This window comes from Phyllobates terribilis, unplaced genomic scaffold (assembly GCF_046119375.1).
Source record: "Phyllobates terribilis strain yellow unplaced genomic scaffold, ASM4611937v1 Scaffold_2__4_contigs__length_985480577, whole genome shotgun sequence".
Lineage (NCBI taxonomy): Eukaryota > Metazoa > Chordata > Amphibia > Anura > Dendrobatidae > Phyllobates > Phyllobates terribilis.
In genome coordinates, this window is record NW_027362762.1 from 547,756,060 (window position 1) to 547,783,185 (window position 27,126).

Sequence of the window (27,126 nt, forward strand, 5' to 3'; positions counted from 1 at the left end):
AGGCCAGACACCTCAGAAGGGGTTAATGCTGCTGAACACTCAATACACCTTTGCCTTAAAAGGACAGAGGTGTGCGAGTCCCAGAGCCTCCTCAGCAGGGAGATAGCAGCGCCGGATATAGCACACCCTGTCTGCCTTAACAGGTCAGCAGTAAGGTGCTCTGCGCTGCAATAGTGAGCAAACGGAACCTTCTGCCTTAACAGGCAGAAGTGACTCACCAGCTGGCCGCGATGACTGCTCTTCTCTGGTGAGGTGTAGAGAGCGGGGAGCAGGGAGCAGGAGGCGCTGCACGTGGTAATGGACGCCGGCCGAAGGACCCGGAAGAAGAAGAAGGGGCCGGACAGCTCCAGCGCGCGCTTTCCGGGCGCTTCCTGCCTGAGGATTAGATGACAGGCAGCAGAGAAGCGCGAAGCCACGCCCCCCGCCGCCGCACACCAACGGAGCCCGCGCTCCCCCGTCCCTGCTCCCCTGCTAGCAGAGAGATCTCCAAATGCCGAATGCAGCGGTGATATCCCCTGTAACGGACAAAACAGCAGTCATCACTTGTACAGTAACAGCGGCTCCCGCAGCAGCCGCTGAAGCACTCAGAACTTGATGAGCACTTACCCAGCTGAGCGCCACAGGGACCCCCAGGGATGTGTGGCGCCGTGGCCCTTAGCTCCCCCCCCACGGCGGAGCACGCAGGGACCCCACAGAAGCGGTGTGCGTCTCCGACAGGGAGCGCCCTGTATCCCCCGGGGCCGGCAGGCTTCTGCGGGGACCTCCTTAGGGGGTACGCAGATCCGCCAGGGGAGGGTCAGGGGTCCCAGCAGCGCCGAGACCCCCTGAGACCTCTAGACCACGGGGGGTCCAGGTCTCCGGAAATGTAAAATAAAAAATTCTTCTGAGGAGCTGCAAAGGCAGCGACTATCCTCTGCGACCTGAAATTTTAAACTGAAGGACATGGGAGTAGGAGGAGCCTAAGCTGGAGGGGCCGGTCATCACTTTTTCTAATCTGAGGTGAACTATCCTGTGGGGCTCCGCCTACCCACTAGTAATGGATCTGTGTCTCCCTTCGTTCCCTTCTGCTGCTGAAAAAATGACCATATCCGACAAGAAATTTTGTCCCAATCCCAACTGTTAGGCATGCTCCTCCCTCCCACATTGCATCTTGCTCACTTTCTGATTTCGAACCAGTCAAGGAAGAAGAAGTGACCAGGCTCCTTGCTTCCTCTCGCCCTACCACCAGTACCAGAGACCCTATTCCCTCACATCTCCTTCAGTCCCTTTCTCCAGCTGTCATCACTCACCTAACTAAAATATTCAACCTCTCCCTCTAATATGGTATTTTTCCCTTCTCTTTTAAACACACCAGCATACATCCATTACTTAAAACACCATCCCTCGACCAGAACTGTGCTGCTAACTACAGACCTGTTTCCAATCTTCCCTTTATCTGTAAACTCCTGGAATGCCTGGTCTACTCCTGTCTAATCTGCTATCTCTCAGATTACTCTCTTCTTGACCCTTTACAATCTGGCTTCTGCTCTTTACATTCTACTAAAACTGCACTCACTAAAGTCTCTAATGATCTACTAACAGCCAAATCTAATGGGAACTACTCCCTGCTGATTCTCCTAAATCTCTCTGCAGCATTTGACACTGTTCTCTCTTGGTTCTCCTCCTACCTCTCTGAGCGCTCCTTCACTGTGTCTTTTGCTGGCTCCTCTTCCTCTCCCCTTCCCCTTAATGTCGGGGTTCCTCAAGGATCAGTCCTAGACCCCCTTCTTTTCTCCTTATACACCGCTCCTGTTGGACAAACAATCAGCAGATTCGGTTTTCAGTACCATCTCTATGCTGATGACACCCAATTATACACCTTTTCTCCGGACATCACCCCTGCAATATCACAAAATACCAGTGATTGTTTTTCCGCTGTCTCTAATGCTATGTCCTCCCTCTATCTAAAATTTAATTTGTCAAAAACTGAACTTCTTGTATTTCCTCCTAACACTAACCTACCTAAGCTCGATATTGCCATTTCTGTTTGTGGCTCCACCATTCAACCATTACTCCCCAGCAACATACTTGCTGACTTGGGGTCATACTTGATTCAGATCTTTCCTTCACTTCTCACATCAAATCACTCGCTCGTTCGTGTCATCTACACCTCAAAAACATCTCTAGAGTCAGAAGTTTTCTTACCATTGACTCGGCAAAAACTTTTACTGTAGCTCTTATTCATTCTCGTCTGGACTATTGCAACTCTTTACTAATCGGTCTCCCTCTTTCTAAACTTTCCCCTCTCCAATCCACCCTGAACGCAGCAGCCAGAATCATATTCCTCGCCAACCGCTACACCGATGCCTCTTCCCTGCGCCACTCATTGCACTGGTTGCCCATCCAGTACAGAGTTCAATATAAACTTATCACTCTCACCCACAAAGCTCTCCATGATTCAGCACCACTCTACATCTCCTCCCTCGTCTCAGTCTATCACCCTACCCGTGCCCTCCATTTTGCTAATGACTTAAAACTAAAATCCTCCATAATCCGAACTTCCCACTCCTGTCTCCAAGATTTCTTGCATGCTGTGCCAATTCTTTGGAATGCACTACCCAGCACAATTCGATTCATTCCCAATACCCACAGTTTTACACGTGCCCTAAAAACCCATTTCTTTAGACTGGCCTATCACCTCAACACACTTATCTAACTGTTCAGTTTGGCCCATATTAAAATTTTCTTCAAAATCATGTTCATACCATCCATGCACTGATTAGCCTCTGTCTGTACTGTACACATACTGGCTGGCGACCAGTTCATGTAGTGTTATGTAGTTACCCTATTTAGTATATTAAGGCTGTATTATACAATATATGCACATTTTACCTTTTGTGTCTCCCCTATTTACTTGTAGACTATAAGCTTGCGAGCAGGGCCTTCACTCCTTTTAATATCTGAGTTATGCTTATTCTGTAACGTCTTTTTGTCTGTTCAAGCCCCCCTAAAATTGTAAAGTGCTGCGGAATATGTTGGCGCTATAAAAATAAAAATTACTACTATTATTATTAATCGCAACAGGATACTCAAGCCTTCATCATGGATGTCGTCGAGGGAGATTTGGAGGGTCGTTTAAATAAGATGAACTGTATGCTTACCAACATCTATGCAGATATGCAAATACTAAAACTACACAGCATTTGAAACTCAGACAACTCATAACGTTCAAATTTTTGGACAAGCTACACAGGATATACAGAATATTGTGTAAGATCTAAGCAATAAGATTGCGCTGCAGTCTGAAGAGATCATTCAATTACAAAATCAAAATATTTCTCCGGGCCCTCCATCCACCCTTCCACTCCCACCTTTCAGGTTTGGTGGAGACAGTGACAAATTTTGTGGATTCATCATCCAGTGCAGTTTGTACTTTGGTACACACCCTGATTACTTCCATACTGTCAGATCAAAAGTATTCTGTATCATTATGCTATAGACACATAAAGCATTAGCCTGGCCCAGCCCCCTTATTGAAACTCATAATGATCGACTTAATGATCTAGAGGCTTTCCAAGCAGCCATGAGCCAGGTGTTTGATGACCCTAATCGTTGTGCAACAGCTTCAGCTACACTGATGGCGCTATGACAGGGTAAGCGCTCTGTTGCAAAGTACACCACAGAATTCAGACGATGGGTGATTGATACCGAATGGAATAATGCTGCAAAATTATCTTTTTTAAGGAATGGATTCTCCAGCGCACTCAAAGATTAACTAGCCCACCAATACAATTCATCATTGCATTCGTATAGACAACCGATTATCAGAGAAGATTGGAAAAGTGAAATTCAAACTGGTCCCGGAACAAAAATCGTTATCCACCTGCTTCAACTACCAGTCCCACAGAATCTGAAATAAAGAGTCCTCACATATCTTTAGTTGAATCTATGCAGGTCGACAGCCTGTCAAAAAGTGAAAGTGCTGAGAGAAAAGAACGGAGACTTTGGGAAAATCTGTATTTTTTTGTCTGGCAAGACTGACCACTTTCTGATCAATTGTCCTTCTCGACTACTTAAAACAGTGGCAGTGGTAACGGATCCCAACTTTTCCAACGAAGAATCAGTCTTGTCTAAACCAACACCTCCAGTGAATGTGGTTATCCATTAAATTTCTTCTATTGCATCCAACATTAAAAAAGAAAACAAGGACTCTCATTGCTTCCATTTCTATCAAGTTTCAAGTTGATTCTCAATAGATTTCCACATCTGCCATGGTTGATTCATGAGCAAACGGAAATTTTATGGACATCTCTTTTGCAAAGGAACATGGGGTAAAAATTCAAAATAGACTTTCATCTATTATCATGGAAAATGTTGGCGGATGTCCACTAAATTCGGGAGCGACGAATTAAGAGACTCAACCCCTAGAAATAGTTATTGAATCTAATCACCATTAGGTTTTATCCTTCCTACTAATCTCATTTCCACATTTTCCAATAATCCTGGGGTTGCCATGGCTACAGACTCAAAATCCCACAATCAATTGGTAAACCAAAGAAGTCTATTTTCCATCTACTGTACACTTCCCACAGGCTTCACCAAATTAAGATGTTATAGAGGATCCTGAACAATCTTCCAAACTACCATTTATATATGGTGAATTTGCTGATGTATGTGACAAGAAAAATGCAGACAAACCCCCTCCTCATAGGCCGTATGATTGTCCAATTGATCTATTGCCTCCAGCAGCAATACCCTTTGGAAGCATTTACCCACTGGTAGAGCAGGAATTAAAAACACTCATGGAATACATCAATTAAAATGTAGCCAAAGGGCTTATTCGTCCATCTTCATCACCAGCAGGTGCGCCTATATTTTTTGTTAAAAAGAAAGACGGTTCATTAAGACCCTGAGTTGATTACAGAAAATTGAATAAAATTACTGTAAAGAATCGTTACCCTCTGCCTTTGATGTCTGAGCTGCTGGACAGAGTTCGTCATACAAAGTTGTTCACAAAGCTAGATCTTCGAGGGGCATATAACTTGGTTCGTGTTAGACTAGGTGATGAATGGAAAACAGCACTCAGATCACGTTATGGACACTATGAGTACTTAGCAATGTCGTTTGGACTGTGCAATGCTCTTGCAACATTTCAGCATTTCATTAATAACATTTTCAGAGACTTGTTTGATCAATTTGTAGTCATTTATTTAGATGATATACTAATCTTTTCTAATTCCGCAGGAGAGCATCAGAATCACATGGAAACTGTGCTAGAGCGTCTAAGAACCCACCATCTTTATATCAAGCTGGAAAAATGTGAGTTCCATCAAATAGAGATCCAGTTCTTGGGCTATATAATCTCTACTCAAGGATTACAAATGGACTCTAGCAAGATTCAAGCTATCCCTGAGTGGCTAATGCCAAAAAATGTGAAAGAAATCCAACGATTTGTGGGCTTTCCCAATTTTTACAGACATTTCATTAAGAATTTCTCAGGTATAATTGTACCAATCACTGAATTAATAAAGAAGGGCTGTGAAAGAACGGCACCTGCAGAGTTCCGCTACAGACGCTTCTTGTGGTGGATCCACACCCGGACACCCGCCTGACGCCACACTATGCCAGACGGAGCATGTGATATGGATCTACCCTTTGCACCAACATGACGTTCCGCACCCCCCTTAAGGACGCATAAAGTAAGATTGGTACAGTTCTACACCGTCACCTCCTGTTCACACGGGTACAGGGAGGCACCAGGGGGTGAGAAAAGGTGATCCACGTAGACACTGACGTGGCCCCCACACTCACTCACACCCCTGACAGGCTGAGAGGCTATTTCACTACTACAGTGAAGCAGAACCTTGTTGGCCTGGATACAGCTGCCACCAGTTCCTATTTGATATAACAGACTTATATCGGGCTAGAAATCAGCCCGGTAGCGTGTTGGTTGGACCGAACAACAGACGTAAGGTTTGGGGGTCGAGTTAAAAGAACAGCCCAAGATTAAATTATATATTTAATCGCCATAAGGGCTCACTAAACAATCTACTATATACATAAGGGTTATACATATAGAGTGGTCAGAGTTACAAATACAAAAACATGGTACATCAAGCATAACAGATCTTAAAGTCAGTTACCAGTAGATGTAAAGCATGGCTAGGGTGATGGGTGGCCACATGAGGAAGGTTATGGGCCCTGCTTGGTTGCTGGACTTCTCCCACATGTCTTGATGTCGCGAGCTTCCCCAGGAAAAAACAGGTTGGAGGAGACCTGCAGGAGTTTTTAAACTCTCTGGGTTACTCCCCTTACTCAAGCCTAAGTCTCCACCCCTGTTCCCTCTTAGCTAAGAGACTCCAAAACAAAAATGGGCTATACCTCCTTACTGGATGGTCCCAGGGAACTGGTTCTGGTGTCAACGGACGCAGCTGGGCCCCTGTTACACAAAACACAGTGGCTCTAGAGGCTTTTGAAAGGCTGTGCTGCATATCTCCCTATCCTTGCTAGCTTGGCGGTGGAGATAGGGCTGGTGGGATTCTCCCTTCCTTCCAGTTTCCAAAAATCTATCTTGTGTATCACTCGGATATATCGGTTTCTAATAACTACTGTTGAATTATGTTTCTTGGACAAAGAGAGCACATGTTCGAGGGATGGGATGTCCTGTGCCACTCACAGAAGCTGTGAGGGGTCTCACTCCTGCTTCTCAGCCCCCCTCCCCTCTGCTTGGGCTGCAGTGGTGTCGGATTTACATATGTAGAGCTCTGTAAAATGCCCCCTGCCAGCAGTGAACAGTGATTGACATGGGATTACCTTGCATTTTCTTGTCTCCTCAAGCACAATATGCTTTTTCTTCCCTGAAGACGAAGTTCACCAAAGCTCCTATACTGATTAATCCTAATCCTGAACATGGCTTTATTGTACAAGTGGATGCTTCCGATGGTGTAGTAGGGGCCATTCTATCACAAAGAACAGGAACAAAAGATGTGCTACATACTTGTGCCTATTTCTCCAGACGTTCGACCGTATCAGAAAAGAATTATGATGTGGGGAACAAAGAGCTCTTAGCTATCATTGCTGCTTTCAAGGAATGGAGACATCATTTAGAAGGAGGAGCTCAACAAATTGTTTCATCTAATTGACCATCGTAACCTTGAATTTATCAGGTCTGCCAAATGTTTGTCCCCCCGCCAAGCTCGATGGAGTCTCTTTCTTAACCGATTCAACTTTGTTATTTCTTACAGAACTGGCTCCCGCAATGGTAAGGCTGATGCTTTATCTAGGATCCTCTCCAAAGATCCTTCTACAGCAGCACCACCAACAACTATTCTACCTGAGTCCAACTTCCTAGGGGTGATCCATAACAAACACTTGCTGGAAGATATACGGGAAGCATACGAGACAGACCCAATTCTTTTGCATCCACCAGATGATATATCTCTTACCGTTCAAAATAAAGTATGGGCTCATAATCATTGCATCTATGTTCCAGAAACGGTGAGACTTAAAGTATTAAAACTAATCCATGACTCCAAGTTAGCAGGACACAAAGGAATTAAAAAAAACACAAGAATTTCTGTCTCATTTCTTTTGGTGGCCCAATTAGCAAAAAGATGTTAAACAATATGTATCTTCCTGTAGCACCTGCACCATGTATAAAGCTCCCCGCACTCAGGGCTGTGGAGTCGGAGTCGTGGAGTCGGTGTCCATTTTGGTGGAGTCGGAGTTGGTATAAAATGGACCGACTCCAACTCCTAAAATATATAATAAATTGGGTGCAGTAGTTCAATGCAGTTTGTGGGGAATATTTTTTCATAAGAATTTGGGAAAGTTATGAAATGTCCTATAAATGTCTGTCCTATTCCTGATCTAAGGGTCTAGGACTTTTATCTGAGATGAATCTGTGATACATTAAATTTATCACTTAAACATGAGCCATGTATGAGGGAGTCGGAATTGTGGAGTCGGAGTTGTAGTCGGTGTCATGGAAATTGAGGAGTCAGAGTCGGAGGTTTGGCTTACCGACTCCACAACCCTGCCGCACATCACCAATTGTAGCCTCTGAAAATTCCATCTCGTCCTTGGGCCTCTACATCTATGGACATTATTGTGGAACTACCAGTTTCAAAGGGAAACAGTTCAATCCTAGTAGTGGTGGACCGACTAACCAAAGCAGCACATTTTGTCCCCTGCACTGGTTTACCTTCTGCTAAAGAGACTGCTGATCTTGTAATTTAAAATGTGTTTCGTCTTCATGGGACTCCAGACTAAGTCATCTCTGATCGTGAAACATAATTTACATTGAGATTCTGAAAGAATTTTTATGCAGCATTTGACATTGATGTCACTTTATCTGCAGCATTCCATCCCCAATCTAATGGTCAGACTGAAAGCACAAACCATACCTTAGAGCAATATCTCATACGCTACATTTGTAACCTCCAGAATGACTGGGTTGATTTGCTTCCTATGGCAGAATTTTCATACAATTCTCAAAATGCTTCAACCACAGAAACACCATTCTTGGCAAAATCTGGTTACCATCCAAGAATCCTACCTAATTTTGCAACAGAAACGCCTATCCCTGCTGTCGCCGACATAATACAATCCCTGCAACAAAATCTGGAAATACTAAAAGACAATTTAAGAAGTGCCTAGGAGAAATATAACGAAGCAGCAGATAAATCTCGCAGACCTTCTCCAAGCTTCAAAGTGGGTGATGAAGTATGGCAGGGGAGGGGGGAAACATTATAATTCACACAGGAGGCAGGAATTTCTTGCGGGCCCCGAGACGGTAACGCATCCGAAACTTGTATGAATAAAAAGACATTTCACAGCAATATGACCTCTAATATGTTGCATACAGGTAGGTATAGATTTACATTTCTATCACCTGTATGCCCATATTAGTAGGTCTCAAAAGTCCCAGGGGGTGACAGATTCCCTTTAAACTGGCTGACCTGAATGATGATATGAAGGATTCTCAATTAGGGTATGATCACACTTTTTTAAGTCATGAAAACAACCTTAAAAGGGATCAAAAAAATGCTCAAAATAAATTTATACATTTCTAATTAAAAACGACTTGCTGTTCATATATTCAGGCTTCTGAGCATCTTTTAACCATATTAGGTTTCCACAAATGCCGAGTGGTTGAAAGAAGAAATCATACCATTATTCAGATGTTTTACGATTGGAAGATGCTCCATACTATAAAACAGAAGCAAATGAGAAAACAAAAAATGCACGGAAGACACCTGGGCATCTTTTGGAAAGTTTTGTAAGCATTTTTTCCTAAAATAAAGCTGACATTTCCAGAGTGTGAACTGTCTGAATGCTGCCCATGTGTGTGCGTAAGCGCACTGGCTGTGCCCGGCCGAGTGCGCACAGAGTAGCTGGGTGCATTCTCCTCCAGTCTACTTTCTTCTGACATCATTTACTGCACTTTTGGGTGTATTAGTGTTGCAAGCAGGATCAGAAGAAAGGAGACAGGGAGGAGAAAGAGCGTGACCACTGCGTACATATGCTGGCAGCAATTAGACAGAGCTCATTCTAGGAAACGAGCACTGTCAATCAAAAGCAAGGGAGCGGCCCCAATATGCAAATGAGGAGGCGTATTGGTGCACCAAACTCTTGGCCATGCCAAATGTGCACTGGAGTCTCCTCCATTTGCGTACAAACTAAAAGGTATTTTCTCAGGCACTGTACCACAATCAGGTACAGTGCTAGTATGGTTTTTATAAGGCCTAAGTCCCCCCATACAACATTGTATTATCCATTTAAAATACATTTTGGGGGTGAAGGACTACTTTTAATGTACTTTAAAGAAATACCTGCAAATCGCCCCAAAAGACGCCCCCCAAAAAAAACATCCGCAAAGAGTTTGTATATTCTCCCCGTGTTTGTTTCCTCCAGGTTCTCCGATTTCCTCCCACACTCCAAAGACATACTGATAGGAAATGTAGATTGTGAGTCCCAATGGGGACAGTGCAGATAATGTCTGTAAATTATCTGAATCGTAAAGCGCTGTGGAATATGTTGGCGCTATATAAATAAAAAGATTATTATTTTTAAAAAAGCCATAAAAACATTAACCACTTCAGGCTAATCAGCTGTCATGTGCCCGGTAACATGTGGGCTCAGTGCGGGAGCCCGCATGGAGTGCAGCTATACAACCTTGGACGTACTCATACGTACAAGGTGGTAAAGGCGTTAAATAACAGAACTCTATTAAAGTCTGTCCTTCACAACACATGTTTGTGGAAGTGTATCATGGCATGGACTAATGAGAATTCTGAGGACCTCAGAAGAAGAGTTGTTCATGAGGCTGGAAAGGATTACAAAACCATCTCTAAAGAGTTTGGACGCAATCTACTGTCAGACAGATTGTGTGCAAATGGAGGAAATTCAAGACCATTATTACCCTCCCTAAGAGTGATCGACCAACAAAGAATTCTCCAAAAGCAAGGTGTTTAACAGTCTGTAAGGTTACAGAGTTACCCTACTAACCCAACTTAACACCTTTGTCCATTAACTAACATTATCCACTATCATGGGGACACTGAACAACAATGGTGTGCATGGCAGGATTGCAAGGAAAAAGCCACTGCTCTCCAAAAAGAATAAAGATGCCATCTGCAGTTTCCTAATGATCACCTGGACAAGCCAAAAGAGTATTGGAACAATGTTTTGTGACGAATGAGTGTAATATAGGGCTTTTTGGTTTCAATGAGAAGCAATATGTTTGGAGAAAGCAAAACACTGCATTATGGCATCAAACTTAATATCATCAGTGAAACACGGTGGTGATAGTATCATCGTTTGGCCCTGTTTTGATGCATCTGGGCCTGGAAGACTTGCCATCATTAATAGACCAAGGAATTCTGAATTATACCAGCAAATTCTAAAGGACACCTGTACATGAGCTGAATCTCAAGAGAACATAGGTAATTTTCTTGCTGTATGACCTAACGCACTTAAGTAGTTCTACAAAAGAATAGATAAAGAAAAATAAAGTTTTGGAATAGTAGAAATGTTGTGGAATAACCATAAGCAAGCAATTCATATGAGAAAACTATTTTTTGGGGTATGAAAGGGCTAAAACCCGTCCAAAGCGATGTGCAGGACTAATCAACTACCAGACACGTTTAAATGGAGTTATTGCTGTACAAAAGCATCACACCAGATGCTGAAAGCAGAGGTTCACATACTTCTACCATCCGCAGACATGTGATATTTGATCATTTTCCTCATTTAAAAAAATTACATAGTCTAATATTATTGACAAATGATTTAATTGATTTGGTTCTCTGTATCTAATTGTAGGACTTCTGTGCAAACCTGATGTAGTTTTACGTCAAATTTAAGTAGAAATATAGAAAAATTTTGAAGGGTTCATAAAATTTCAAGCCCCACTGAATGCTTTTCTCATCCAAATGTCATATTTGAAAACCAACAGGAGCAGTAATTTTTTAGTCCTTATATTAATAGTTATTTAGGATGCCATTTAGAAGGAAATTGCAATTTATTGATGTTAATCTGATCCCATCCACATCAATATCTCCAGCATTATTATAATAGTTTTATTGTTCATTAGTAATGCAATCATTTTGTTTACGTTAATATTGTCCTCAGAGTTTTAAGGTCAGAATCATTACACAGAATAAAACACAATATACAGAGAAAACTGTCCATATAGGCTAAGCAAGTTAAGATTACAACTTCAGTAAATACTGGCGACCCATTTAGGTATTCTCTTACCAACCAAATAGTAATCGGAATATTTCACTCTAGCGCCAGGGTGACTAGTGCTGCTATTTGTGGACCTCAGATGGTCATTTCCTAACCTATGCTGGTTCACCTGCTGCTAGGATGGAGTCAATCACTCCTTAGTGGGTGTTACCATGCCGAAACTCAGCAGTAGGTCCTCTTAGACACCTTCATTTTCCAGCCAAAGAGCACTCAGTGGCAGACTGTTTCTGAGCAAAGTGATTTAAGGACAAGCAGAAACCACCAGTAGAAATATCCAGAAACCTGTTATTAGTGACCACACCGGCTATAGCTGTGAATGGCACCACTTTAATGCACTGTGAACAGGTCAGAGGTTTGATAAGTATTTTTAGAAAGTTCTGCTAAAAAAAAAAGCAAAAAGAGAAAAAAACATGATGTTTGGGATATTTAAGGAATCCAAATGTTCAATGTTCCCACTAAAGACAAGTGAATGCTCTCATTGGTACAAGAACATCTGCGAGGTAGTGACAAAAATAATTACTTAGGATTTAGGTTTAATATTAGATGCAGAACTCTTGGCTTCGCTGTAAGAAGCATGCGACGCATAAATAAGTTCAAGGGGTTTCCCGACCACTATGAAAACATTTCAAAATTAGTGCAAAACTAAAAAAATTATACTACACACCTTTTAAATGTAGCACTCAATCCACCTCCACTTCTTGCTGTCCAAGTTGGGCAATGACATGTCAATTAAAACAAGATGTGCAAAGACAGCTATTCATTGGTGTAGGGTCGCAAATTTAATAAGAGGACACTTCATATTTTTCATAATGTGGAGTAATTAATTTTTAGTACACGTGTGACAGAAAATAGTTCAGCCACTGCATGTGTACACATATTATTAGCTCATTTTTAGTGAGCCAAAGGTCAATCTACTCATGGATATTAGAGAACTGTTCTGTTGTGAAATGTCTCCATATATGAGCACAAATAGGTAAGCACAAATTGTAGCAGCAACAATAAATACCTATACCTATATACAGGACTGGCGTTATGGGGGAAGGGAGGCAAACTGGGCAAATGCCCAGGGCCCCCTGCTTCTACAGCCCCTTTATGAAGTGCACAGAGGGTGCACAGCATTTCTTGCTGTGAATAATGTTGTACATCCTCTGCAGATCCAGCGGGGCTCTCTCTCCGTCTTCCCCTGCAGTGTCGGTGTAGAAGTTGTGAGACAGGGGGAGGGACTGGCTCACAGCACAGCAGTGTGCAGACACCGGAGACAGGAAGCCGCCTACAGTCCTGTCTGCGTTCCCCTACCTCATCATGGCTGGCCCTAAATGAATGTCCTGGGATCACAAGTGAAGCAGCAGGACCTAGTAAGTATGTGTGTATATATGTATAAATATACAGTGAAGGAAATAATTATTTGATCCCTTGCTGTTTTTGTAAGTTTGCCCACTGACAAAGACATGAATAGTCTATAATTTTCAGGGTAGGTTAATTTTAACATTGAGAGATAGAATATCCCAAAAAAATCAAGAAAGTCACATTATATAAATTTATTTACATTTTGCAGTGAGAAATAAGTATTTGATTCCACTGGCAAACAACACTTAATACTTGGTGGCAAAACCCTTGTTGGCAAGCACAGCAGTCAGACGTTTTTGTAGTTGATGATCAGGGTTGCGCACATGTCAGGAGGAATTATGGTCTACTCCTCTTTGCACATCATCTCTAAATCATTCAGATTTTGAGGCTGTCGCTTGGCAACTCGGAGCTTCAACTCCCTCCATAAGTTTTCTATGGGATTGAGGTCTGGAGATTGGCTAGGCCACTTCATGACCTTAATGTGCTTCTTTTTGAGATACTCCTTTGTTGCCTTGATTGCATGTTTAGGGTCATTGTCTTTGCTGGAAGACCCAGCCACAACCCATTTTTTATGTCCTGGCGGAGGGAAGGAGGTTGTCACTCAGGATTTTACGGTACATGGCTCCATCCATTCTCCTATTGATGCGGTGTAGTAGTCCTGTGCCCTTAGCAGAGAAACACCCCCAAAACATAATGTTTCCACTTCCATGCTTGACAGTGGGGACGGTGTTCTTTGGGTCATAGGCAGCATTTCTCTTCCTCCAAACACAGAGAGTTGAGTTAATGCCAAAGAGCTCAATTTTTGTCTCATCTGACCATAGCACCTTCTCCCAATAACTCACAGAATCATCCAGGTGCTCATTGGCAAACTTCAGACGGGCCTGCACATGTGCCTTCTTGAGCGGGGGACCTTGCAGGCACTGCAGGATTTTAAACCTTTAAGGCGTAATATGTTACTAATGGTTTTCTTGGTGACTGTGGTCCCAGCTGCCTTGAGATCATTAACAAGTTACCCCCGTGTAGTTTTAAGCTGATCTCTCACCTTCCTCATGATCAAGGATACTCCATGAGGTGAGATTTTGCATGGTGCCCCAGATCGATGTCGATTGACAGTCATTTTGTATTTCTTCCATTTTCTTACTATTGTCTCCTTCTCATCCAGCGTTTTACTTATGATTTTGTAGCCCATTCCAGTTTTCTGCAGGTCTATGATCTTGTGCCTTACATCCTTAGAAAGCTCTTTGGTCTTGCCCATGTTGTAGAGGTTAGAGTCTGACTGATTAATTGAGTCTGTGGACAGGAGTCTTTTATACAGGTGACTATGTAAGACAGCTGTCTGCAATGCAGGTAACCAGTTGATTGGGAGCGCCTAACTGGTCTGTAGGAGTCAGAACTCATAATGGTTTGTAGGGGATTAAATACTTATTTCTTACTGAAATATGCAAACACATTTATCTAATTTATACAATGTGATTTTCTTGATTTTTTGGGGGGATATTCTATCTCTCAATGTTAAAATTAACCTACCCTTAAAATTATAGACTGCTCATGTCTTAGTCAGTGGGCAAACTTACAAAAACAGCAAAGGATCAAATAATTATTTCCTTCACTGTATATATGTGTATACATTTGCAGTAAACATTGTCTGTGTCTGTATATGTGTTTATATTATGTTTTGTATGTGTGTACATATATGCAGTATATAGTATGAGTGTGTATATCTGTGCATATTATATATACAGTTGAAACCAGAAGTTTACATACACTTTATAAAAAGACCCATATGCATGTTTTTCTCAATATCTTACATGAAATCAGAATAAACCTTTCCCGTTTTAGGCCAATTAGGATTACCATCATTTTAAATATTTGCCAAATTGCAGAATGAGAGAGAGAGCGAGAGAATGTTTAAGGCATTTTTATTACTTACTGCAAAGTCAAAAGTTTACATACACTAAGATTACTATGCCTTTAAACAATTCTGGACTGCCCATATGACGATGTCATGTGTTTGGAAGCTTCTGATAGTTTTTTTGGCAACATCTCAGTTAGAGACACACCTGTAGATGTGTTTTAATGCACAACTGAAACACACAGCTTCTTTGTGTAGCATCATGGGAAAGTCTAAATAAATCAGCAAAGATATCAGGAAGAGAATTGTGGACTTGCACAAGCCTGGCTCATCCTTGGATACAATTTTAAGATGCCTGAAGGTGCCTCATATATCTATACAAACAATTATAGGCAAGTACAAACAAGATGGGAATGTCCAACCATCATACCGTTCAGGAAGGACACGGGCTCTGTGTCCCACAGATGAACATGCTTTGGTCCGACATGTGCATATCAACCCAAAGTCAAAAGCAAAAGACCTGATATACCTTCAAAGATTTTTTTAGACAAGCACCATAAATTGGTCACTCTGTCTTAGTAGGCTAGTATGTCCCAGAGTTAATACAAATGATACAGAACATGTGGATGTTCCATCTTCCTTTAAATAATTCTCAACTGCCCATATGACGATGTCATGTGTTTGGAAGCTTTTGATAGTTTTTTTGGCAACATCTGAGTTAATCAGAGGCACCCCTGTGGATGTATTTTAATGCACACCTGAAACACACTGCTTCTTTGTGTAGCATCATGGGAAAGTCTAAAGAAATCAGCCAAGATATCAGGAAGAGAATTGTGGACTTGCACAAATATGGCTCATCCTTGGGTACAATTTTAAGATACCTGAAGGTGCCTCGTTCATCTGTACAAACAATTATATGCAAGTACAAACAAGATGGGAATGTCCAGTCATCATACCACTCAGGAAGGAGACGGGTTCTGTGTCCCAGAGATGAACGTGCTTTGGTCCGACATGTGCATATCAACCCAAAGTCAAAAGCAAAATAACTTGTGAAGATGATGGCAGAAGCTGGTAAGATTGTGTCAATATCCACAGTGAAAAGAGCACTGTATCAACATGGGCTGAAAGGCCACTCTGCCAGGAAGAAGCCATTACTCCAAAAGAAACATAAAAAAGCCAGATTAATGTTTGAAAATGCACACAGGAACAAAAACCTTAATTTTTGGAGACATGTCCTGTGGTTTTATGAAACTAAAATTGAACTTTCTTGGCATAATGACCATCGTTACGTTTGGAGGAAAAAAGGAGAAGCTTGGAAGTCTAAGAACACCATCCCAACTGTGAAACACGAGAGTAGCAGCATCATGTTGTAGGGTGTTTTGTTACAGGATGGACTGGTGCACTTCACAAAATAGATGGCATCATGCGAAAGGAAGATTATTGTATTTCAGCATCTCTGCCTCTTGCCCGGCAGAGACGCCGCTCCCTTTACTGCCGCGGCCCTGGTCCGGCGTCTCCTGCTTGCTCCTCCTGCTCCCACGCCGTGTCTGCATGGGGTGCGCGCACCGTTTGCAGATCCCTGGGCACAGCTCTTAGGGCACGCAAGCGCGCACGTGCTCCCAGTTTCTTAAAGGGGCTGCGCGGGCAGTCCTAAAATGTCCCCGGCCAATGGCCGGAGGACATCTGCTATATAAGGCACCTCCTCCAACATTAGGTCATCCTATTGAATAAGTTAGTTGTCATTAGTGTTGAGCGCAAGTGCTCGCTACTTGAGTTTGCATCGGGTACTCGGGTATGCACTATGTATTGGAAGTGCTCGAGTGACATGCTCGAGTCCCCGTCCCGAAAGTTTCATGGTTAGTAGACACCCAAAAAAAACATGCGAGGATCGCTTGTGTATGGCAGGCAATCCCCGCGTGTTTTTTTTTGGCTGTATAACAGCCGAGAAACATGCGGGGCGAGGACTCGAGCGGAAGCCACGTCGCGTTTGGGGAGCCCCAGATGTGCTTAAACAGTGGAAACCCTCTACAAGTGACACCATTTTGGAAACTGGACCCCTCAGGGAACTTATCTAGATGTGTGGTGAGCCCCTTGAACCGCCAGGTGCTTCACAGAAGTTTATAATGTGGAGCGGTGAAAATAAATAAAATCCCATTTTTCCCACAAAAATGTTTTTTAGCCCCCAATTTTTTATTTTCAAAGGGGTAACAGGAGAAAATGTACCCCAAAATGTGTTGTGCAATTTCCCCAGAGCACGCAGATACCCCATATGTGGGGGGACAACTATTGTTTGGGCGCACGGCAGGGCTCAGAAAGAAAGGAGTGACATTATGGAACGTAGACTTTGATGGGATGGACTGCAGGTGTCATATCGCGTTTGGCGAGCCCCTGATGTGCCTGAACAGTGGAAAACCCCCACAAGTGACCCCATTTTGGAAAATAGACCCCTCAATGAATTTATTTAGATGTGTGGTGAACACTTTGAACCCACAGGTGCTTCATAGAATTTTACGTGGATCTGTAAAAATGAAAAAAATACATTTTTCCCACAAAAATGTTGTTTTAGCCTCCAGTATTTTCATTTTCACAAGGATAGCAGGAGAAAACGGACCCCAAAATTTGTTGTGCAATTTCTCCTGAGTACGCCTACACCCCATATGTGGTTGAAAACTACTTTTGGGGCACAGTGCAAAGCTTAGAAGTGAAGAAGTGCCATATTGGAGCTCATATTTTGCAGGGCTGGTTTGACAGTGCCATGCAGAACCCCCATAAGAGACCCCATTTTAGAAACTACACCTCTCAATGAATTCATCTAGGGGTGCAGTGAGCATGTTGACATCACATGTGCCTCACAGAATTTTACCACATTGGGCGGTAAATAAAGAACAATTAAATTTTTACTACCAAAGTTTTGTTTTAGCCCCAGATTTTACTTTTCACACTGGGAAATGGGTTAAAATGGCACCAAAATTTGTCACACAATTTTTGCTGAATGTAGAAGTACCCCACATATAGCTGTGCAGTACTGCTTAGCCACTCGGCGAGACTCGGTAGGGACGGAGCGCTATTTGCCTCCTGGAGAGCAGGTTTTCCTAGAATAGTATGCAGACTCCATATACAGAGACCTTAAAGGGCTTTTTCCCACAAACAAAAGTTCATTTTAATAATTGGCTGTGTCTGACCGTGTAAAGAACATACAACAGCTCTTGGGCAGGGGAGAAAGCAAAAGACAATACAGATATTACAGCAGGAGATCGCAGAGGATTCAGATTGTGAGGTAAAATATTGTTCAAAAACAGGCAGTGAAATATTTTACCTCAGAAAATGAATCCTCTGCAATTCCCTGCGGTAATGTTTGTATTGTCTTTTGCTTCCTCCCCTGCCCAGGAGCTGTGGTATGTTCTGTACATGGTCAGACACAGACAATTTTTAAAATTAACTTTTGTTCGTGGGAAAACCCCTTTAAGTGCTAGAAGAGCAGAATCCCCCCTCTAGTGACCCCATTTTGGAAATTATACCCCTTTGGGAATCTACAGGTGTAGTGAGGATTTTAACTACATGGGTGTTTTCCAGAAACAAGCAGCTGCGGATGTTGCTGAGTGAAAATTGCAAACTGCTGTTGTAGTGACCAGTACGTTGTGGTGCTTCGGGAGACATGCACCCATAAATTAGGTGGGCTCTCATCGCTACATAAATGTCAAACATGTGGACGCTTAACTGTGGTTTAGGCACACTGTGGGGCTCGAAAGGGAGGGGGGCATTTGTATTTAGGACACAGAATTTGCTGAATTCCTTTTGGGCCATTTTTCTTTTCAAGAGCCTTTGTGCTACTAGTAACGCCCCTATATTTCCGTTAACAGATGACGAACCTGAGTGGGATCTTGCTTTTTTTGTGAATTGAGTCGAAGTTTTTATTGTGATGCAAAATGTTATTTAAAATGTTCCCATTTATCTTGTGCTCTATGCTGAGCACGGATATCAGGGTTTCCATTTAAATCTCAGAGTGACGTAATTCAGATGAAACCGGATCCATTCACTATGAGGCAGCAGAGTTACTCTGGACTCCATCTGGCCTTGGTTTAGCGGTGTCCTTTTTTTTTCCCAGAGGTTCACAAAACTGTGGCCGACGGCACTTTTATGCACGCCTAATAAAAAGTTTGTCAAACAGGCTATCCCTGCATGTGTCACAGCTGTCTAACAGTTGTGACACATGCAGCCACGGCAGCTGTTACTGAAATGCCGAGCACACGGAAACTTCTCGACGACTACCCAAGCATGCTTGTTTAAAGGGATAAATGAGTACGTTTCCTCATCACTAATCGCCATATTTTGAGAGCTATAATTTTTCCATATTTCTGCCGACAGAGTCATGTAAGGGCTTGTTTTTTGTGGGACAAGTTGACGTTTTTATTGGTACCATTTTTGGGCATGTGACATTTTTTGATCGCTTTCTATTCCGATTTTTGGGAGTCAGAATAAACAAAAAACAACAATTCAGGAATTGTTTTTTTTTTGTTTTTTTTATGCCGTTCCGCGTGTGGTAAAATAAGACTTTATTCTTTGGATCAGTACATTTACAACAATACTACAGTTATATAGTTTTTTACGTTTTGGCACTTTTACACAGTAAAAACTATTTTATAGAAAAAAAAAATGTTTGCATCGCTTTATTTTGAGAACTCTAATCTTTTGATTTTTCGGCTGATGGAGCTGTATGGCAGCTTGTTTTTTGAGGGACAAGATGACATTTTCAGCGGTATCAATTTTATTTACATTTGTATTTTTGATCGCATTTTATTCCACTTTTTGTTCGGTGGCATGATATAAAGAATCATTTTTTTGCTTCATTTTCTATTTTTTTTTTACCATGTTCACTAAAGGGGTTAACTAGTGGGACAGTTTTATAGGTCAGGTCATTCCGAACGTGGCAATTCCAAATATGTGTACTTTTATTGTTTCATTTTTTTTCATAATAATATTTATTTATGGGTACAATAAATATAAATTTATAAATATTTTTTATTATTATTTTCTGATTTTTTAAAAAAATATTTTTACAACTTTTTCACTTTTTTTTATTTTGTTCCATTATGGGACTTTCACTTTCTGCAGTCTGATCGCAGTTATAATCTGTCAGTACTGCAGACTCAAGTTAGTTAGATCAAACACTGCGCATGATCTAACTAACTTACTAGTGCCTGTCATGATGACATCGGTTTACCATGGCAACGATCGGGACCCCGCAATGACGTTGTGGGGTCTCCGATCCAAGGGGGCTTCTGTCCCTTTGCTCGCTCACTAAATGCTGTGATAACAGCACTTAGAGGGTTAAAGTGCCGGAAGCGGTGCGGGCACCGCTCCTGGCACTGAGTGCCGGGTGTCAGCTGTCAGAATCAGCTGACACCCTGCGGCGATTGTGCGCTCACAGCCTCTATGCACGTAAAATCGTTGAGACGTATTCATACTTCCCTGGTCAATAAGTACCAGGGCACAGGGATGTATGGATACGTTTCACATCAAAAAGGGGTTAGCAGTGAAAAAAATAGACCGCCCTCGGACTAATGTTATCCAATGGGGCAGTGCAGATGAGTAATATAGCAGCATGCACTAGTTTCTACCATCAATCGGATGACACCAGCCAATTTAAGTCTATGGGTGCGTGAAACAAAAATAATATGCCATAGTACAGGATCCCATTTTTACGAATATACAGTATTGTAGTTCTGTAATATAGGAAACTGTAAATGATTAATAGCTGCTGCTGTAAAAAACAGATTGTACAGGGATGACAAGTGAGAAAAAAATTGCTCCACTTTTCTGAGTGAAACTGAACAATACCCCAAGGCTCCTTCACACGTCTGTGTTTCCGGTACTTGTTGTGTCCATACGTGTGCCGTCCGAATGTGTGACCTTTTTTTCAAGGATGCCATACGTACCCATTTTAACCTATGGTGCTGCTAACATGTCTGTTTTCGCAGCAGCACGAATGACAAGGACCGATACAAGTCTATGGGTCCATGTAAACAGGTACAGGACACGGATGGCATCTGTGTGCCGTCGATGTGCTGTATGTGTTTAACATTGAAAGTATAGGAGAAACATTGTAATTTCATTTCCAGTATCCATACCGGAAAAACACAGATGACACACTGATTTAAAAAACACCGATGACGCACTGATTTAAAAAACACCGATGACGCACTGATTGAAAACACCGATGTCACACTGATCGAAAACACAGATGACACACTGATCGAAAACACCGATGACACAGTGATTGAAAACACAGATGACACAGTGATTGAAAACACCGATGACACACTGATTGAAAACACAGATGACACACTGATTGAAAACACTGATGACACACTGATTGAAAACACCGATGACACACTGATTGAAAACACAGATGACACAGTGATTGAAAACACCGATGACACACTGATTGAAAACACTGATGACACACTGATTGAAAACACCGACGACACAGTGATTGAAAACACCGATGACACAGTGATTGAAAACACCGATGACACACTGATTGAAAACACTGATGACACACTGATTGAAAACACCGACGACACAGTGATTGAAAACACAGATGACACAGTGATTGAAAACACCGATGACACACTGATTGAAAACACAGATGACACAGTGATTGAAAACACAGATGACACCGGTACCAGTGTAACATAAACGTGTTTCTAAAGACAGGTAAAGGGGGCCTAACAGTGCTGTTGATGTTAATATTTCAGGATTGGGGGTCCCACTTTGTCTAAAACCGGCCCTGCCTATGTAATAGTAAGTGCCATAAAATCATGTCCCCAACACATCAGATAAAATAAAGATAATGTGGCCAACCCCATTAACTCATTTTGCAGCCAGCAATAGACAAGTGTAGTACAGAGGCAATAGGAATCCAACAGTGCAAAAGGTTTAATGAAACCAAATAGCAAAAATGATTTTTAGCCCCAATTGCATGCATTTATGAAAAAAAGTTTTTAAGTGTATATGTTGTACTTCACTGAATCACTTACCATGATGCAACATTAGCACTATCCTTTTTAGGATTTTCAAGGATTATGTTTTCTGTGCAGCAGCAGACAAGCATGATAGCATCCTGTACAATATTAAGAGGGGGTTCAAATTGTGCCACCAATGAACTTTGAAGGAGTCAAAACGAGTTAGAGAGCTCACACCACTTTGCAGTCTGATGATGAATCTGGGTACAGAAAGTCAATTCCATGCTTCTTTCCTAAATGCATACTGTAAAGTGTATTAGAGGAGGAATAGCCTCAGATTGTCTGCAAGGGTATGTTTATACAGAGTTTTTTTAAGACATTTTTAATTTGGATTTAGAATAGGAGTCGCTTCAAAATCCATATTTAAACAAAATAAATAATAACTCAGTGTGAACATACCTGTAGGGTATGTGCACATGATCCATAGCCTCTGTGGGTTTGACGCTGCATGTCTATGCAGTGTCAAACCCGCAGCGGCCAGATGTTACATCATAGTGGATGGGATTTCTAGAAATCCCATGTCCACTAAGCATCTCTGTGCATCTGCGATCACAAGCGGAAATGGATACGCAGCGCGTCTTTCCAGACCGCAGCATGTCAATTTCTCTTGTGGGTTTTTCCTATAGACCTAACCTCTATGAGGACAGTCCACAGGTGAAAAAAAAAAAGGTGACGCTCATTTGCATATTGAACGGAAGCCACCAGCGGCTCCGGAAAGTGTGCACATACAGTTGGAACCAGAAGTTTCCATACACTATATAAAAAGACACATGCATGTTTTCTCAATATCTGACATGAAATCAGAATAAACCTTTCCGGTTTTGGTCAATTAGGATTACCTTCATTTTTAATATTTGCCAAATTCCAGAATATTGAGAGAGAGAATGTTTTAAGGCATTTTTATTACTTACTGCAAAGTCAAAAATGTACATACATTTCATTAGTATTTGGTACCATTGCCCTTAAACTGAATGACTTGGGTCAAACGTTTGGGATATCATTCCACAAGCTTTCACAATAGTTGGTCGGAATTTGGGTCCATTCCTCCTGACAAAACTGGTGTAACTGATCCAGTTTTGTAGGTCGCCTTGCTCGTACATGCCTTTTCAGCTTTTCCCATAAATTTTCAATAGGATTGAGATCAGGGGTTTGTGATGGCCACTCCATTGACTTTGTTATCCTTCAGCCACTTAGTTACCATTTTGGCAGTATGCTTCAGGTCATTTTCCATTTGGAAGACCCATTTCAGCCCAAGCTTTAACTTCCTGGCTGATGTCTTGAGATGTTGCTTCAGTATGACCACATAATCTTCTTTTCTCATGATGCCATCTATTTTGTAAAGTGCACCAGTCCCTCCTGCAGCAAAACACCCCGCAACATGATGCTGCCACCCCCGTGTTTCACAGTTGGGATGGTGTTCTTAGGCTTCCATGCTTCTCCCCTTTTCCTCCAAACGTAACGATGGTCATTATACTCAAAAAGTTCAATTTTAGTTTCATCAGACCACAGGACATGCTTTTTTATGTTTCTTTTGGAGTAATGGCATCTTCCTGGCAGAGTGGCCTTTCAGCACATGTTGATACAGTACTCATTTCACTGTGGATACTGACACAATCTTACCAGCTTCCGCCATCATCTTCACAAGGTCTTTTGCTTTTGTCCTTGGGTTGATATGCACATTTCGAACCAAAGCACGTTCATCTCTGGGACACAGAACCCATCAGAAGCTTCCAAACACATGACATCATCATATGGGTAGTCCAGTATTGTTTAAAGGCATAGTAATCTTAGTGTATGTAAAATTTTAACTTTGCAGTAAGTAATAAAAATGCCTTAAAACATTCTCTCTCAATATTCTGGCATTTGGCAAATATTAAAAATTATGGTAATCCTAATTAACCTAAAACGGGAAAGGTTTAATCTGATTTTATGTCAGATATTGAGAAAAACATGCATGTGTCTTTTTATATAGTGTATGTAAACTTCTGGTTTCAACTGTACCCTTAGGTTCAACAACATTGCTTTTTTCAGCTTCTGTACATGTTTTCTGCAGGTTTCTGCACCAAATTCCATACTAGGAATTTGCTTCAATAGCTTTTTTTGTATGGGTTTTTATGTATTTTCCTCCTTTTTATGTGTGTTTTTCAGTGCAGAAACCCTACAGTTCTGCACTTAAAAATGCAACTGCTTTTTTTCAGTCTCTCAATAGAAACCCATAGGGTAAAAACATTACAAAATACGCATATTTCAACAGCATCATTAAACATGCAGTGAGCATGAGTTTTGATGAAATGACATCCACTTTGCTTAAATATTAGGGCTCGGTCACACTGTCGTATAACACGGCTAGTGTTGGACTAGCCCGCCGAGACACTGGGCAATCCCCTGGTAGTTCCCCGTGTCGGGGGGCCCGTTGGGGAGCATGGTCTTACTAACTACGGGCCTATATGAGGTGCAGCACATGCCTTTGTCATGATGGCAGCAGGGAATGTCACAGTCTGCCATGCACCGTCAGCGTGCGGCCTCTGATAGGCCGGCAGGCATTGAACGTCACTGCTATGCGCCGAGCACTGACATCAGCGTGCAGCCTCTGATAGGCCGGCGGGCACTGAACGTCACTGCTATGCACTGAGCACTGACATCAGCATGCGGCCTCTGATGGGTTGGCAGCCATGTTAAAGTCCACGCGGAAACTAAGCCGCAAGAGGACGCCGCCGGGGTTGTGAACTGCGTAGGAAGGTGAGAAGATTTTTTTTCCCTATGTGAATGGAAAGGGTAGTGAGTGGACATCAGGACCTAGGATGTGACAGCATGGAGGCCCAGAATGGGTGGGAAATACATAGGGGTCCAGGATGGTTGGGGACTAGTGATGACTGAATAGGTTTCATTAACCCTTTCAGCAAGCACGCTTGGGTGCTCGCTGAGTATTTTGCTGTGCTCGGTGATAGTGGTCTGGTTTAGGTATTGTCCCTTGTATGTGGTATTATTCAATCACTATGTGGTGATGATATGTGGTCTGGTCATGTTGTAATGGTATTTGTTCCATCCATGTGGAATTATTTGGTCACTATGTGGTGGTAAGTTGTGGTCTGGTCATGGTGTGGCGGTATTTATCTTGTATGTGGTATTATTTGGTCTCTATCTGGTGGTAATATGTGGTCTGGTCTTGGTGTGACAGTATTTGTTCCTTGTATGTGGTATTATTCGATCACTATGTGGTGGTAATATGTGGTCTGGCCATTGTGTGGCGTCCTTTGTATTTGGTATTATTGGTCTTGGTTTAGTGGATTGTGTTGTGTATGGTGGTCACTTGTTCTCTATGATATCAATAAGGGGAAGATTCTTTATTTCCAATAGAGATTAATTATTTGGACGTTTAACTCTTCCCTGTCCTGTGTCTATTACATAGCACCAAATATGCACTTACAGAGGTTCTCTGGTGAAAACAATTAATCGCCTATCCTAAGGCCGTGTTTACACGTTCAGTATTTGGTCAGGATTTTACATTAGTATTTGTAAGCCAAAACCAGCAGTGGGTGAAAAATGCAGAAGTTGGGACAGGTTTCTATTATACTTTTCCTCTGAATGTTCCATACATTTGGCATACAAATACTGATGTAAAATGCTGAACGTGTGAACATTGCCAAAGGCTAAGTTATTGATTTGTGGGGGACAACAGCTGAGAAAAGGCCGATAGGCAGAATGTGGAGCTTTTATCCCTATTAGACTGGAGCGGCATGTGCGACTTGACCACTGATCCATTCCTTCCCTTAGTGGCTGCGAGCGCTGCTCTTGTTTTTTCTGGAAGCCACAAAGAGGATGAATGGAGCTGTGGTCAGACATCCCACCTGCCGCTCCATTTTAAAATGGGGATAAAAGTGTCCTGTCAGGGATAAAAGTTCCCTATTCTTCTGATGAGTGCGGTTTCCAATGGTCGCATTCCACCGATCAATAAGTTATCACCTACCTAACATGTGGATCAATGATAACTTGTTTTTACCAAAGAATCTCTTTAATGTCAACTACCGTAATTATACATCCCAGTTAGAGTATTTGCACAGTAGATGTGCAGGAGCCGCCTGTGTTTTACAGTCGACGCTCCACTATAACAGGGATAACGGCTAACAGGTATTTGAATATAGCGGTAGGGTGGGCCCCTAGAGTCAATTCCCCCTGTGGGCCTCAGACACCCCAGTCCGACCCTGAACATGGCCGAGTACTATATGATGTTTTATCGGATAGCACTCGGCCCTGTACTATACTATGGGGCAGCTCAGATCTGCGATTTTTTTTTTTCTCATGACAATTCGGCATGAGAGAACAATGGCAGCATGCTGCGAGTGGCTACAAGACATACAAGTCTATGGGTGCATGTGAAACATCAGACTGCACTGGGATGTCATCCAAGTGCAGTGTGACTACCACGGACGCCGGCAATGGAGATGGAGAAATTACCTTCTCCGTCTCCTCCACAGCTGTGCTGTGATCCTCTCATAAGACAGAATCAGAGCACAGACACTCAGATCAATCTCTGACAGAGTTTGAGCAGAGTGTCATTTGCATAATCGGCCTGATTCTCTCTCATGAGAGAATAGACAGCCGCGTGAGCGACCTCTTAAAAGAACGTTTTCTGCACAAAAAAAAACAGAGGAAAACATTTATACTACATTGGCCTTGTGGTTCTGGCCTGGCCCCTTAATTTCAATGAAAAGAAATCCTAATGCTTGATCAAACAGTGACATTTGAGAAATCTGTTCACTTAATGTCATGTGTCAGAGTAAAAATGTCCCCATGTACAACACAAGATCCTACATAAGTGCAGAAATTTGGCAGATGTTACACGGTGAAAGCAGGGACTATTCCATGTTAAACACATTTTATGCGCTACTGAAATAAGACTTACCGTATTTTTCGGACTATAAGATGCACTTTTTTCCTCCAAAACTTTGGAGGAAAATGGGGGGTGCGTCTTATAGTCCAAATGTTGGGGGGGGGGGGGGGTGTATATATATGTGGGGTGTGGGGGGAGCGGTAGCGGTGGAGGAGCGGGGCACAGGAGGCAGCAGCAGCCCGCTGCAGCCTACACTGTCCCCGCTGCTAAAGAAAATGAATATTCAGTGCTCCCCACGCCCACGGGCGTGGGGAGCACTGAATATTCATGCTCCTTAATAG

General features: G+C 42.3%; 1 protein-coding gene across 6 annotated transcripts in view; it reads right to left on the reverse strand.

The window, feature by feature from the left end:
- HIVEP3 (HIVEP zinc finger 3) overlaps positions 1–27,126 on the reverse strand; it is a 388,269-nt gene that overhangs the window by 119,625 nt on the left and 241,518 nt on the right. The window contains exon 1 of one of the 6 annotated variants that reach the window (XM_073666396.1): positions 21,970–22,058. The exons of the other annotated variants lie outside the window; for them this stretch is intronic. The gene's annotated coding sequence lies outside the window, so the exon portion shown is untranslated. Of the gene's footprint in view, positions 1–21,969; positions 22,059–27,126 lie in introns of those variants that run through there. 6 annotated transcript variants of the gene reach the window in all.